At 45.5% G+C, this 12301-nt stretch overlaps 1 protein-coding gene across 3 annotated transcripts in view; it reads left to right on the top strand.

Annotated features, from left to right (window-relative positions):
* Positions 1 to 12301, top strand: part of LOC111253100 (zinc finger protein castor homolog 1-like) — a 118051-nt gene that overhangs the window by 65802 nt on the left and 39948 nt on the right. The gene's annotated exons all lie outside the window — the stretch shown is intronic.

Raw genomic sequence — 12301 nt, 5'->3', positions numbered from 1 at the left:
GACTCGAAAATGGGGAGCAGCTTTGATAACAGCAGCAGCAGCAGCTGTTTAAGAATGAATCGTGAATTTCTGTCGGTCTCCATGTAGACCGGCAGGCGCGGACGCCACACACAGATTGTCCGCGCCCACTTTATCTTTCTTTCTCATTTTTTCTCTGTCAGTTGGCTGTATTATACAAATGGAACATTTAGCGGTTACGCGGCTAATGAATGTTGCTTGCAGTAGCAGCAACAAAAAAACAACAACTGAAATAACAATTCTGGGCAATACGACGGAACAACCCCAAATTAGCGCATCGTACAAATAACTTGAACGAGGATGCGACATGGACGACGGCGCGCGCCATTGCCAGAGCTCGCATATATATATATATATATGTAAAATACGCTACGTTGAATATATGTCCGTCATACTGGTGAAGCTGCGTATGTATATAGTAGTAAGAACAGAAAAGCAGCAGCGGCAAGTACATCTTCACGAAATCAACCTAAGACCACAAACGAGTTTATACATACCCTTTTTAAGCTGACAATGGCGCCAATGAATGATGCGCCTGGTCCATCACTTGTCAACGTGGCTGGTGAGAACAGCACTAAGATGGCGGCGCCAACGACGACCTTGACAGCAATCATCGTAACGACAGCAACAACACTAATCTAACAATAAACTGCGACAGCATTTAGGGCTAGGGAACGCCTTATTTAAGAAGAACTTCCTTTTGCTAGGAAAAAGAGGAACTTAGGCGAAAATTACGAATGAAGGGAGTAGACGAGTGAAAAGAATCGGATGTGTTCGTGGCAAAGAATTTGAAAACGATGAAAGGCCAGGCAACAACAGGCCGGGTATCCGTTCTTGTAGCAGTCGTACAACAAATGGCGGCACTAGTAGCGAAAGCCGTTGATGCTGCTGTAGGTGGATTACGATGATCGAGAATGGTGAAGAATCTGCCACAACAACAACAATGACAAGATAGTGCACTTTTTTCTATGATACGTGTTGTTTTTTTAGCTGGCCGCTGGACCAGGTTGTGAGGCAAAGGCCAGCAGAGGCCGACGAAACGGCCCTAATGGTTGCTGTTTTTGCCGTCTTGTATTCAATTGTAGTGACTAGGTAACGTTTCGTGTCTACTAGTTACCGATATTGGATATTACAATAGCAACAAATACGACGTAAGGCGAGCATGAATAAATTAGTAAAGAACGCTTACCTGTTTTTTTTATTCTGTCGACGTACTTCGCTCGAGAACCGGTTGAATTGACTTTGTGTGCTGGGTAGCCAACAGGCTGTTCAACTGTGGTCAGGACGCGCTACGGAAGCGATCGCAACAATAAAATACGTTAGGCCCATCGGCAGGGGTCCTAAGGCGAGCGATCGAATCAGCCCCCTAATGATGTGCAATAGCAGTATATGTACTAATCGAGTTAGTGGGCTGTTTTGTTTCGTTAGTTCCTTCGGACACGTACACGAATAGTGACCTCAAGAATACTCTCCTGCACAGGATTCAATTTCTACAGCCAGCCCTTTATCCAATATAAATGAAATAGAATGACGAATTTGATGTTCTTGATCATGGTAGATCCGATGCCAACAAGCTAAATATCTCCCCATATTGGTTGCTTTCCCTTAACTCAGGCATCTACACACTGATATTTGCGCTGCCGAGTGATACATCGAACCGTAAGATAACCTCAACTAAATCAATAAAGTTGATTTATAATATATTTTAAGCTCCTGCTCGCTCCATCTGTTCTTCTATCATCAACCAGATAAACGTTTATTGGCGTCTGCATGTTTCACTCGAGTTGTGTCAAAAACGCTCTTCTTTCTATTATGTATTCCTTTCAGCCGTCGAGTCCCACCGGGCAACCGAATCCTGGACAAAATACCATGAGTATCAATTGTTACCGATGGCTAGCGCGAATAACCAATCTTCGATTGATTTTTCTTCTATCTTCATAGCCACCTCGTGCTAAGCTGAAAACGTGCCTGGTGGCAGTCTGGAGCCATTGGCGATCGTTGAGAGGACGGAAAGCAAAAAGTAGAGCTAAAAAGCCCTACGGTGGTTATAGGCAATGTTGCATTCCCATGACATTTTGCGTAGTGTCGTTGGACGCAGACGCTTCAACAAGTGGTAGTCAACGCGGTCAGAGCGAGAACTCGACCTGAATTGCATGGACTGTAAATAGAGGCGGACATTTTCATCTTGTCAGAGAATTATCATTGCTATGATTATTATTATTATTGGATTTGGTATATCATATACATTCTGATATACCAAATCGTTTCGATATGCTATCGTTCCGTGAGCGTCAGATCAACAGACAACCGATTTAAAGTAAGGTGTCCCTTACAATAGCCGATATGCTTAGAGGTCCAGCTAAAATTGGTTTCACAACCCAATTCACTATCAGCTGGAACCAACTGACAATTCGCTCTTCAGCCCTTGAACAATCCCTCAACGAGCGCTTAGGCGCGTTAAGCTTTACGAGTACTTACAACGATCCAGGTAACAGGCTCTTGTAAAATATGTTTATATTCATATGACGACCAAATAGAACCGAGGCGACAAACAAAGATATTCAAGTAAACAAAATGGTCAAAAACACTCACAAATGGCAACGTATATACAATTTGCTATCAATCAATGAAGCTGCTGGCGTTCGAACACAATCTAGTGGCAAATGCTCGTTAGAATAGGGAACTAACGATGAAAATGAAGAGAAAACTTCAGAATCTTCATGCTGTACTATATGTCGCGTCAAATACTTTGGCAGCAAATAAATTTGCATTGATAAACGAACGTCTGGCCTTTAGATCGGCTGCATTATGCAACACAATGCACACTTACCTTCCTACAGTCATTTTTCGTGTTGACCTACTGTTTTTAGCATAAATTCTATAAAAATAACGTTCAGACGTGGCGATTCTTCAAATGAACGATATTCATTGCTCTTCTTTTTTTTTTTTTCTGCTATAGAAGTGGCATTAAAGTCTTCTCAAGGAGCAACGAATCCACTCCGAAGGAAAGAAACCGTTACCAAAACGGTGTTCATTCAATTTTGGGCTGGCTGTTTTCGAGCTGCTTGGACGGCAAATTAAACATCGAAGATAAACTATAAACCAAATTATAATCAAGTCGACTAAAAATAAAAACAGATGTTTGACCTTGGAACATAAACATTATTTGTCCACACGTTCGATTTAACCCCCTAGCGATACGTACGTCGATAGATCAGATAGCCATCAGTTGTTTTTACGTCATCACCTCAGTCTGATAAAGGTTCCAAAGAAACAATAATCGAGTCAAGAATACGCAATGAAAAGATAGAGATAGCGAGGAGAACGAATCAGCGTATCTTAATATTGTTGTTATTATTTTGCCAAAAAGAGGAATCGTTATTTTTAGCTCCACTTGGCGACGCTGTACATTTGACCACAATCAGAATTTTATTATCAAAAATTTGACCAGGCCATCGAGACCCAACGCACAGGGCACATCGAGAGAATAGAACAAAAACGCCAATAATAACAACTTTTTCGAAACAACGAAATGATAAAAGTGCATAAATAGTGAACATGTACTGACCAGCGAGAAAGCGCTGGAAGCTCAGAGGGAGGAGGCCAAGACAAACACAAGCGACGCGTTGTTAGCCTCGGTGTGCAGAGGCAGCTGTCGCAGTAAGATCGGGCAGAAAAGTCGATAGTCGGAACCAATTCTGTGTTTTATCATACGTATGCTTGTTCGTGTAGTGTGTGGCAGGCGGCGGGTAATAGTATCGGATCGTTTGTTGAAGGTCAAAAATAGAGGCCTAAAAACCTGAAGGCATCAGTACGAAGTACTGAATTAGAACGGAACTGGCGAATCCCCGATTCGTCCCTTCGCGTAACGTGCCGAAAGAAGTTACGTTGAGTTTAGACGACGGTAGCGACAGTGGTGATGGTGACCTTGACGTTTGCCGGCGGCGCCGCAATCAAATATCGTTGAATAGACTTCAACGTTGCGTACACACGCACGATAGGGTACGAAAATAGTTACTCGTTTTTTTAGTTGAATGAAGAGAGAAATGTTGCAATAGGTCCATATCTTATGTATCATTATAAAAACAAATTGACCACAAGTTCCTAAGATAACGAGGTGTGACGTCTGGGGCGCGCACAGCGCCGACGTCACACACGCATAGTCGTATAATGGATGCAACGATAAGAGCCATACCAATTGAGCGACAGTTCACACGAGACAATTTACAATAGAACAAAAAACACTAATGTAGCCGGGATTAATTTCCATTAAAAATACTAAGCAGTCGGCCAGTTGACAACAGTGAGCACATCACCGCCCACTTACCCAGGCGTCCGTTTGGCCTCATCGTAAATCGCTTCTGCGAAGTACATACAGTAGACAAAATGGAACAGCAATAGCGACCGTTCAAATAGGGCCAGAAGCCGGGAAAGATACGTGCGAACAAACAAAGGTCCAAATAAATCGTTGGCAGAAGGACCAAATCAAAGATGGCCAAAAGAACAGTAGCGATAGAACGCTATAAACAAGCAATAACATGTGTTGACATACTCGCACAACGAAACAACGACGAAAAAGACACGCATATTGTAGAGGTGCTTGTTTCAAACAATGACGAAAGACCAGCCACACAATGATAGCAATAATGCGATAATAACAACAGCAGTTTCTGCTTCTGCTGCAAAAACAGTAGCCAAGTTACTCGAATCTCTCGGACTACTTTATCTTGGAATTGATAATAGCCAGAATCAACGACGAACCCCTTCACCCAGTCTATGGAGGAATAATGTAAACAACAACATTATGATAAATATCCGGACGGCTTTAGATGACGAACGGATCACAATTGAAGACTCCCGAACAAGAAGGTGATATTTGTTATGCCTGACCCTCACACGCTTATCGGGGGTTGCGAAGTATCGATTTCACGCAGGTAGAACATAACAATATGACGACAATATGATGTGTCCTGAGACCATTTGCACTTGGAACAAATCACCGGTGATCCTTTCGTTCTGGAACGAGAAGTTTTTTTTTGGAACTTTGAACTATGCCATTTATGCACCCATAAATCATATGCGTACCGGCTGGCGCCAAATGCCACGTCAAGAAGACAAAACATCAGCCAATGAAAATTAACACAAATCCAACAGTACCGAATAAAGTCTCGTTTTGGTAGAATAATATGAGTCTAAACAATTTACGGTCGTGAATGATACTTTACCTAATAGACAACCAATTGTTCGTGCTGTGCCTAAGCGAATTTACTTGGAAATTTTCCAACAACGCGTTGATCCTTTCGATTCATATTATATTTAAAATTTCCGCCAATCAAGCCATTTCAGCTCGATTGGTAGAATTTCACTATCCTCGTAAATAGCTAAGGAACAAATCATACCTTTACCTTACTTTTTCTGAGGGATCTTGAGCTCTTTTATCTACTTATGCCAAATTTTTTCCTTCCCATCCACGTATGGCTGTGTTTTATACGTCTAGCAGAGCAGAGGCGAAATGTTCCTTCATACCATCTTCTCTGGTCTAAATCCTTTTTCCAAGATTTTTGTATGGGAAGCGTATACACATGTTGTAACGATTTGGGTTAGGCAGAAGCCTCTCCGGCGATTTTTTCATGCTGAACCACGACTTTCTACAATTACTTTCAATACTGAGCACAAGACTCTTCGATTTAAATCTTTACAAATGAAGATTATATTTTGACAACGACAGCAGCGGAACTAGTATTAGTAGTAAATTGTCCTCAGCCGCTGGCTGCAGGGCGACATCGGTGGCGGCACGAGGGACAGAGCTTGCCTCTAAAGTTATTCCGGCGTCGGATCCAGAGTCCGTTCTCGCGCACACGAGTCGCCGGTGGCAGTGTCACTGCCAGCGCTTGACTCGAGCGCCCACGCGCACAATCCGGACGACGTCTTCTTTATCCCTCCTTCTGCCCCTACTTCGTCGTTTTCGCCGCCGCCGCCGCCGCCGCCGCCGCCGCCGCCGTCGTGCTATTCTATTTTTACGGATTTGACGGCGTACACGAATACATGCATTCATACATTTAGCTACTCTCATGTCTATTGACGAACTGACCGTGGGTTGCCGGTTCTTCAGGACAGCAGATACAAAGAAGGCGATTACAGCGACGGCCTACAGACAACACGAGGGCGAGGAGATGTAGAAGTAACAAAAGTGCGAAATCGGGCTAAAATAATTGTGTTATGCTTATTTCTGCTATCATCGGTCGCCGATCTAAACTGATAGTCGTCGTATAGATTTGAACCGATAAACACTGGTACCGAAGACGGCCTTTGTGACATATATATATATATATAAGCAGATTGCCAGTAACTACATTTTTAGTTTTAATTCCCTTGTCAAATGGTTCTCCAGGAGAGTATCTGTGGAGAAATGAGTGTCGCCCCAAGAAATTAGGAGACTGAAACAAATGGTGCTGGAGATTTCTAATTCGTATGAGACAAATGCAATAGAAAACAATATTAGTGAACAAAAGTGTATGTAATTTGATTGTTATCAGCGTATATATTTAGGCCGTTTTAGATAACGACTTAGGGAAGGTTCTCTTGGCTACTATTTAGGTGCCCGTTTCAAGGGCCACCGGTACTAAAGTTCTCCGCTCGAGCAGAATTGGAACTCATATTACGCTGGACCGGTCACGAGGGCTGATAGTAGGGGCGGTAAGATGGGTGATAGAACGAGGAGAGGTTCGATCGAAACGTCGCTGAACTGCTGTATATATATATATATATATCTATCCGCGTGTGCTATCGTGATCTGTGGATTTTTGTCTCACAAATTTTCCGTTACCGCTGAATTGAGAATGAATAACCGTGACAATTGCAATGAAACGAATGATCATCTCTACTGTCATCGACGTCATTACTGAGAACAGCGTGGCACCAACGTTACGATAAGGAAATTTTTCTTTTTCGGATAAATCGATCGAATTGGCGATAAGGCTCGATAAATTCGTATCTTTCAAATCGCAAAGCTGTTACCATTCATTGCGGTCGTGGTTTTGGCATCATCTAGCGACGCCCGTTGAGCTGAGATTAAATTTGGAAATAAAATAGTACACAGCGCACATATAGCAAATGGGGCAAGCAGAAAAAAGATGCTCGAGCGAAGCAAAAGGATCAGAACGAAGACGTATTGATTCGACACATCTTATTGGCTGATTTCGTTCGTGGCTCGAACCCGTTATGTTGTGAGCACCCGTAATTTTCCCTTCTTTCCTTCGGAAAGCCGAAGCTTTGCTCGTTCACTATCCAGATATATGGGAACAGACGCTGTTCACTCGCATCTATGAATGAATCTGGCACACACTGAAGCGTTAAGCCACATGGGCTACAGCCTATAATAGACTCTATAATAATGTGTTGAGATCGCCGCACGTGAACTAGCGGTAACTAGATTTACACTTAATGATACCTTGATAATCATATTGGACAACATACAGCCTCAGGCAGAGCTGCTAGACTATTTAATGTTATTGGGTTCTGGAAATTCTCGTGGTTTTGTCGGCCGCGACGGCTGGTCCAGGGCAATATGGATTGACACTTGATCACCGATGTGCGGCAAACCCGATCGATCACCTTGCCGGTACATCATCTCATATTAGCGATGACAATGTCATCTCCTGCATGTTGCTTCTTTCGGTGGTCTAAGGCCTATCCGAAAACGAACACTATCAAGTGTCGGACAGCGATACTTCAGACCCGCGATGACAGATCGTGGTCGCCCGGTAGTCCGAGGGACGTGTTTGCTCTTTCGTGGCTGCCTTTTGTCCTGTCTCGTCCTCTATCCTGCCGTTCTTTACGTATCGTCTTTTCTTTAGTTTGTACAATATCGTCGCTCCGTCTGGATTTGCCCGACGATTTTCCACCGGCTGTTGGCAGTCACGAGATGCGTTCGCGCATGCGAGTGTCTTTGTGCACGTGTGTGTGTCAAGCTCGGCTGCTTTTGCCCGATAGACGCGGCGGGGATGCGTGTGTGCGTGTTTGGGTTTTGCAATAGAAAACAGGCGGCAACAGTAGCGGATAACGGGTCGTCAGATGTCAATATATTGGCGGTATACGGGCTAAGGACAAGATGCGCCGCTGAGAGCTCGTCATTTCGTCGTAAACTTTTTGGCCTGGTGCTTTGCATCCGATTTTTCGTTCGGTCGGAACTTTTATCTATTTTATCCTCCATCGTTCAGCACTGATTTCACCGTGTGCTGGCGATACTTCATTTGCTGCTCCGGAGCCGCACCCCATCGGCTTGGATGGCGGCCGCCTAGCACCTCCTAACAACAAGCTAGACATCGAGTAACTACCGAAACAACAATAAAGATCACGATCACGAAGTCGACGACTTCAGCAAATTAACGGGCATGTTTTGGAAAACGAACATGAATGAGAACTGGATGCCTCTGAAGGGCGAATCAGCTACCACGAGAAACTCACGAAGCTATTTTTGCCCGAGCGTCGGAACGCAAAATGAGTTGTCAACAAAAAGATAATGGCGTTAAAAATCAGGGTAATTGTCAAATCACTTGCTTTGGTTGAGTTAGTGAGCACAACAACTCAAAAACAATTAGCCGTTCAATAACAAGTCACTGTACAAAGCAACAGAGATGAGAAAAACGTTGAAAATGAAGAGGACCCAAAAGCAGAAGATAAGCGCTGAAATGACAACAATCCGCGATGGCAACAACAGCATCAACAGCTGATGGGCATGGTTTTTGGCAGTAATAAACTTTGCCATGCGATCGCACTCCTACTAGACTCAACCTGTCTCACAGACAACGAAATGTATTTCTCGATATTCTGTATTGGAGCATTTAGACATTTTCTAGAAGGATGAGTCGCAAGAGACTTCACAATTTTCAATCTTTCTAGATTTCCAATAAATTTTCACGAAGCTTTTGGCTATGATAGTTTCTGCGGCATGTTTGCATTTGTCTACCCACGATTTGCATGCACTACGATTCAAAATAACCCATATGCATTGAGTGTCTATAAAATATACTAATGGAGAACCGTTTTTTTTTTATGAAATCCCACATTTTGTCCCAAAAAAGTGATTTTACTAAACGGATAATCCGCTAATTAACGCTTTCTAATAATTTTGGTTTATTCGAAATTGGTTACTTCCTTCCTACAGTTTCGGTTCTTGTTCCCAGTCTCAGAATCAGGCTTTTATTCATCGTAAGTAACGTTGCGTGTGGAGGGCGTTGCAAAAGGATCTCCGGGATAGATCCGTCAATTGTTGGAAGCAGTTTTCCTTGCATTGGCCGAACAGGGGCTGCCAACTTCCCAGCTACCTCCCACCCGTCTCTTTCCGCCTGCTACACACTTGGCACTAACCCTGCGTGTCTGTAATGCCGCACCCCAGCATCCACTCTTCCCTGTTTCCTTCAACCGATGGCGAACTGTGTTTCTCTCTCCCGCCCGCTCGTACTGAGCGTGTCCTCTCCTTCTGCGGCTCATCGAGTGATACCTCCCGCGTTAGTGTTAGCCTCCAGAAGCAGCCAGCATCCGGTAGCCCTACGAGTTTCCTATGGCACCGCTGCCACTGGTCTATTCCCTCCCTATTTCATGGCCAACAAACAGCGCAATCCTTGCTTTGTGTGGAGCGGGGTTTCGACTCTAAAGGGCTGCGGCGCAACCCAGCACCAGTAGCGCCGCTACCGCCATCACTACCACGTTGTTGTTCGGTCCTCGAAGGAGGGGAACAAGCAATAACGAACTGCTGCCTCCGCTGCTGTCGGCGTAGTTATTCAAAAAAAAAAACGACGCCACCCATCGTCGTCGTCTTCGTTGCGGCGTCGCAATTCTCCCGCTCACTTGTAGACGGTTTCTGCTGCCAGGGGGTTGGTTGCCGGATAGCACGAGACAGTGGGCAACTCGGGCGATTGGGGAAAAACGAAGGGGTTTGTCGGCAACATGGTCTTTCTGGAACCTAGTGTAGCGGCTGTGGCGGCGGCCTCGGGGGCAGCGGTCTCGGCGGCGGCGGCAACGACAGCAGTAGCAATAGCGGGGGTGGAGGGCTCTAGGAGCGCCTTTCGGGTTGGGCTGGCTTGTGTGTTGGAGTTGAGCCTGCGTCGAGGACCGAGGGAAGAGTTGGCAAGAGTTGCTGCTCCCGCTGGAATTGCTCTTGCTGTTGGCCTGCTGGATAGGCTCGACTTGGTACGGCTCAGCTCGACTCTTAGAACGCTGGGTTGGCTGTTCGGTTGTCTGAATGCTGATTGGCGCATCGATCTCTGCCCGCCTCCAGCCGGCGTTGGCTCGGGATAGGGCAAAGCTGCCGGGCATATGTCGGTTGACGGTGCTGCGAAAGGAACGCGTTTTAGTGTATGTGCACGCATGTTGTAGAGTAAGAACAGAAGATGTGTGGGGTTAGGAACTTTGAGGGAGTAGATGTCGAAAGGGAAGTGGGTTGAGGGGAGTTTAAGAGCGGTGGTAGTGGCGATGGTGATATTACTAGTAGCCGCAGAGTACAGGAGGCCTTTAGTAGCAGCTATACTGCTGCCGCCTGCTGCCTACGGCAGCACGAGAGGATACCACTCAAACGCTCGCAACTTCTAAACGTTTCTAGACTTCAGCCGGATGCTGTAGGCAGCAGGACAAAGGAGCAAGCTTTGCCTGCATGCTTCTGCAGACGCTGCTGTCAGCACGTACGTCCAGCCAGGTCAAACTGGGCTAGCAGCTCCACTACGACGGCAACGGTGGCGGCGGCTGCTGATTAAAAATTACGAGCGAAGGATGACTGCTACTGCTGCCGTCGTTAGCTGTCATGGTTGTGTTCAGTTACGGAAGCAAAGCAGAGTAGGCCTTTGAGGCGTGCGGCGTTTCTAGCCGCAAGCCTGCTGGGTCTATTGGTGTATCTGCATCACTTTTCTTGCTGCCATCGTTTCAGCAGCAACGCACATTCCTCTCTCGACCGAGTGCCCCGAAGTCTAGCCCCTTGCGGCATTCTCATACCCTTCGAACCGTTCACCTCCCTCCACCAACGACTAGAGAAAAGCAGCTGCTGCTGCTGCGACTGTTTGCTCCCGGACAACTCTCACATTTTGAAGTTGCCGCTGCTGCTGGCCGTATGTCACTCCACCTCTTTCCCTTACCTCGTCTCGCGCATCTGTGTCCGGATGCGGATCCTTGACGACGCCGTTCACGTCTACCCCCTCCCAATCCCTTCCTCTTTCTCCGTTTCCCCTACATTGCATGTTCGTTTCTCTAACGGGTGTTGGCGGATACATTTTAAACCGACGTATTATGCCGACTTTGAAGACAACAAGGCTGGTCGTGCTTATGCGGAATGACCGTTGCGGCGTTTTGCGCACGACCCGACCCGACAGCGTTGCTTACGCAAGGAACGTATTGAGAAGATATGGAACAGGCAGTTATGTAAGTACGCGCACATTTGGAAGATGCGGAGACTAGACGCCGTTACACCGTTACTACTCAACGGATACTGGAAAATACCGAATGCTGAAGACTGCTTATGATCAGGATTGTGTAACGGCATGTAACATTAAACAATGCAGTTTACTGATTAGATTATTCTTGGGAAGATTTCCGGTGGTTGAAATTTAAGGTGTTTAAAAGCGCAAACAAGCAGACCGATTACTACCGATCGATAATGCAACGACCGACGTTGCGGTACGTTTGGAATTGTTGCCGCATCGCGCTGAAGTTGTGACTATGCAAGCTCAATTATGAAGATAGCAATTGTTGTTTATAGCTCGTTGATTTATAGAGTCAAGCTTAATTATCTGAAGCACGATGCGATAGCTGCGTAACAAACGTTACCATGACAAAAGGCAAAAGATAGAAACCGTTCACAGCATTGTAGCTTACACACGTATACAGGTAAAATAATAAAAGTCAAAATTCGCCGTTAGACCCCCTTCTGATCTCTAGTATACGTATGTAGGCTCCATTATAGATGAAAATTATCGCGATTGGTATGCATCTAACGCGAAGCGGCAAACATTACAACTCAAGCCAAGGCTACGAAAAAGGAATAACCATGAGGGCTTTAATCTTCTTTGCCGTCCTCGTTCCTGCTCACGTCAAGTTGGAACTACTTAGCTCAAAGGCCGACTCCTGAGTTGTCCTGTTTGTAGTTTGCGTGCTGACAAACTTGCTAGCCGCCAACTATTTGACGGTTTTTTTTACGATAGACGCAGCGGCGATACAAAAAACGAAACGCTGCACTGGGCCTTCGCGCAGATAAGCTGGATCTGGCCTCAGGCCATTTCCAGCAATCTGCTCTTAT

This window comes from Varroa destructor, unplaced genomic scaffold (assembly GCF_002443255.2).
Source record: "Varroa destructor unplaced genomic scaffold, Vdes_3.0 BEIS01000006.1, whole genome shotgun sequence".
NCBI lineage: Eukaryota > Metazoa > Arthropoda > Arachnida > Mesostigmata > Varroidae > Varroa > Varroa destructor.
Note: the sequence above shows the minus strand (reverse complement) of the source record. Positions and strands in the feature narration are given on the sequence as shown.